This window comes from Pogona vitticeps, chromosome 9 (assembly GCF_051106095.1).
Source record: "Pogona vitticeps strain Pit_001003342236 chromosome 9, PviZW2.1, whole genome shotgun sequence".
Taxonomy (NCBI): Eukaryota; Metazoa; Chordata; class Lepidosauria; order Squamata; family Agamidae; genus Pogona; species Pogona vitticeps.
Genome location: NC_135791.1, coordinates 16480925 through 16484982, shown reverse-complemented (window position 1 = coordinate 16484982; position 4058 = coordinate 16480925). Strand labels below are relative to the sequence as shown.

Here is a 4058-nt window from a genome sequence, read left to right as displayed (position 1 = left end):
ATGCCTGTGCCTGTGTTTTGCTCCAGCTGTGGAACTCGGTGCGCCACCCTTCGCCGCCCCAAGATGGGCCAAGCACTGTGCCAGGAGTGTGACATGGCTCTTCCGGCCATTGGGGCTTCAGGCAGCAAGGACTCCACAGTGCCGGCTCATATACTGCAGCTGCTGAACAAGCAGCCCGGTTATGGCTTGTACCTCCTGTTGTTTTCCGTGGATGAGGGCATCGCTGGCTACCAGGAGGGCTTGCTGGCAGCAGTTTGCTGCAACCAGGGCTGGATGGACCTACAACGCACATTGTCTCCTATCGGGAGCTGTACGGGTGGAGCCTGGACCACCTTGCCTGCCACATCGGACCCAAGAACAACTGCACTTTTTGCAGTGTCTTCCAATGACAGGTGCTTGACTGAGGCACTTCTTTGGTTGGAGCAGACAAGATCACCACAGGTGGGCTCAAATATGTGAGAGTCAGAGACAACATCACTCTTCCAGGAAAATGTGTGGAAAATCCAATTACCATTCCTAGGGAGTGTGTGAAGCAAAACAACAGTCTCTGAGCATGTGCTGAGGGCAAACATACCATATTTTTCCGTGTATAAGACTATACTTTTGTCTAAAATCTTTAAACTAAAAATTGAGGGTCATCTTGTACACTGAAGTAAGCTGAGGAGAGAACAAAAACAAGTGGAGGGCTTTGATCCCTGCTTTCCCCTCCACTTGCTAAGCCCACTTAGATTTCTTAATTTTGGGTTAGAAAAGTGGGGGGCGTCTTATACATGGAAAAATATGGCGTGTAGTGCTTTTCATTTAGACTTTTAAGACCATCTGGCCTTGAAGAGCGAGAACTCATGCAGCAGTGATTTCCTGAAACCTCAAAAAGGCAAATATATAATTAATTACAATTGATGTTTTTATGTGCAAAGTGACCCAAGAAGGAATACGGACCTTGTCCCTTTAGATGTTTTTCAGCACAAACCCCACCAAGACTTACCCAGCATGGCCAATAAAGGGGAGTATGGGATTTATAGTTTCAAATATTTGAATTGCTGAAGTTTTCTCATCCCTGGTCTAAGTCTGATTTAGGGGAAAATCTATAGGCAGTGGTGACCGACAAAGGCTTTTGGGAGTCAGTGATGGAGAGAAACACTAAAATATCATAAACAGATGCTAGCTTTCAACCCCACACAGGTTTTCATCAGGCCAGGAGTTTCAGATCTGAGGGTGGTGTAAAATAAATATTCCAAAATCCATAGCCAGATGTGCAAGCCAAGTCTGTAATGCAGACTTCTGGGGAGTTGAAAGTAAGGCGGACTTGATTTAAATGAAATTGACTTAAATCATGATTTAAATTTAAGAAATTGGATTTTTGACAATTTAATTAAAAATTGATTTTTAAAATTTGAATCATGACTTAAATAAATAATTGGATTTCAAAAAATCATTGATTTTTGTTCACTCTGATTGAAAGCTCGTTTCTGCTGATAAAACTAGCATCTACTTTTGCCTCTGGATTGTGTGGGAGGACCACGCGTTTCCCCCATCTTTCTTAGTGATAGGAAATACTTTTCAGAAGCCCCAAATATACAAACATTTCTATGGCTCTGTAGTAGATTCCAGTCCAAATGCAGAGCTTAGAAAACTGGCTATGATGGCAGGGGGATTGTGGAAGTTTGGTAACTTCACTAAGCTCTGCCCTCATGTAAAGTTTGGATTTCCTGCCTGTGCATACTTGGAGGAAACAAAAAGAGTTTACTCTCTGGTTTGATTTGTCTGTTGCTTTTTATGACCTTTCCCCTGTCAAAATGCAGATGTTGTCGCTGAGACAGTGCTGATGATTTTCTTGCATGGGGATGCAGGGTGGCTTTGACACCGTGCAGAGATCCTGACCGGTAGTGAGGGGGCATTGCCACACTGCCAGCCACTCAAGTATGCCTCCAAAAAGCAGATTGTGCTGTAAGCTGATGTCCAAGGCTTAGACTCCTTCATCACTACCAGGGCCATGTCTTGCTCAAAGACCTTGAAGTTACACAGTCCAGCATAGTAACCGACCTGGTACACCCTGGTAAGCAGCTGGTAGTGTGTGAGGACATCTGCATGTTCACACAGGGCACTTGCCAGTGTTGCAGCTACCTCTCTCAGTAAAGCATGCTTGCTGCTTGAAGGGCTTCATCGTGGTCTCCTGACCTTGGACATTGACAAGCCCAGCCACCTGAAGAAGGCTTTGCTGAATGGGGAAAAGCCAGAGGACAGCCAGCGAGGACAGGAAGATTCTTGGCAGGCAAGCCAGTAACTCAGGACTATAGATTTCTCATCCGCCCCATTTCCCCAGCTCCCTTTTCTGCGATGCTTCTGTTGTCTCAGATCATTCAAGGTCACCAGTGTTATGCTTTTAACAACAATCTGTGTGGATTGGGGTGGGGAATGTTGGGCCTTCCAGATAAAGCAGGACTCTCCAATTCCCACCAGGGTTAGCTAGGATTGCCAGCGGTGTGAATTTGTGGAAATTGTAGTCCAACAGCATCATGAGTAGAGGTGGGCAAAGTGCAGCCACATGCAGCTCCACAGAGATCCCCCTGAAGGCCCCCAAGTCTCTGCAGAGCACTTCAGACGTGCAAATATTCGGTTTATGCCCCTCCGTGGAAATTACCCCCTGAGATGCTTCTGAGGCCACAATCTCCTCTCTCAACCTAATTTCACCCTCAATTTGTGTTAGATTTTAAAGCCTTTTTAAAAGAAATCACGAGTACATTTTGGGGGTAGAATGTTTGGGGGTAGCCATCCAAAGTCCATGTTAGGGCAAATATGGGCCCACAGACCCAGGGAAACTGCCGACCTGAATATAGAGGGATACAGGTGTTACATACAGCACTGATGTTACCTGTCTGTCATGGGTTTGGAGGGAAAGTTCCATCCTATGGGGAGTGGAAGGCGGGACATCAGGAGGAGGGGCTGTACTATATATATATGTGAAGCCTGTGTGAAGTTTAGGAGAGCTGAGGGAGAAAAGCTGGAAGAGAAGAAGCAGCAGCTGGGAAGAAGAAGCTGGTGTGGGAGTCTGTGTGTCAGACAGGGTACTACTGTGTGTCAGTCAGTACCAACCTGATAGGTTCAGGTGTCTGTATGGTTAGCCAGAACTGATAGGTTCAGGGTCTGTGCTTCAAGTTAAGTGTTCTGTGTGAACCAAACTGTGTGCATGTATGAATGAGACTAAGCCACGTTACTATATCTTATTCACCTGATCATTTTATTTTCCCTGTGTGTTGTATTTAAATAAACCTTATTCTTTTATTTGTTGAAAATCCATCCCTGGTCTGTGTGACTTCTTATAGGGAATGGTTGGTGGCAGCTTAGTGAAACTGTGGCATATCCCAGTAGGTCTGGGTTTGTCACATTGATTGGTGTCCAGCGTGTGGGATACGACTGGTCCAGTTGTCCAGTGGTCCAGCAAAGCCTTGGCAAGTGTGCCCAGAGCAAGGGGGGTCTAGTCAGGGACAATCTGAGAGCGCGTAGGTAATCTTCTAGGTGTGCCTCACGGGGAGGTGCACTAGTAGAAGAACGTGTAACCTCAGATTGGGGGCTAGATTAGGGAGCTCTGAGGCATTCTGTTTTGGCGGGAAAAAAGCTGAGGCAAAATTGTAAAGTAGAAGTGATTTAGCCTGCCTGCTGAGAGGCCCAGCAGAGGGGGGTAGACTCTGGCTCGCAACTGTTGCAAGTTAGTGCTGAAGGACAGCAGCAATCTATAGAGAAAGCTGGTTCTGAGGCAAAAGAAAAAAAAAGTGGTCGCTTTATTTTGAGGCTTGACTTTTGAAAGCAGCCTGTTCTGGGGGGGGGATTATGCCCTTGACTCGAAGCCAAATGGCAGAAATGGGTGAAGTGAAAGACCCCCAGGTAGACCAAGGTTCTGAGGATGAATTTGGCTCAGTGCAGGGTGACAGCACGGGAGAACAGAACCCAGAACTCAGAAAATTGCTCATAGCCCAACAGCATGAACTGAGGGTGAGGGAAATGGAGGAAAGATTAGAGAGAGAGAGAATGGAAAAGGAGGAAAGGGAAAGAGAGAAACA

The 4058-nt window shown here is 46.2% G+C and overlaps 1 pseudogene; it reads left to right on the top strand.

Moving 5' to 3' along the window:
• On the top strand, window positions 1–2284 carry LOC140702046 (cytoplasmic tRNA 2-thiolation protein 1-like; annotated as a pseudogene).
• Window positions 2285–4058: the final 1774 nt, after the last annotated feature.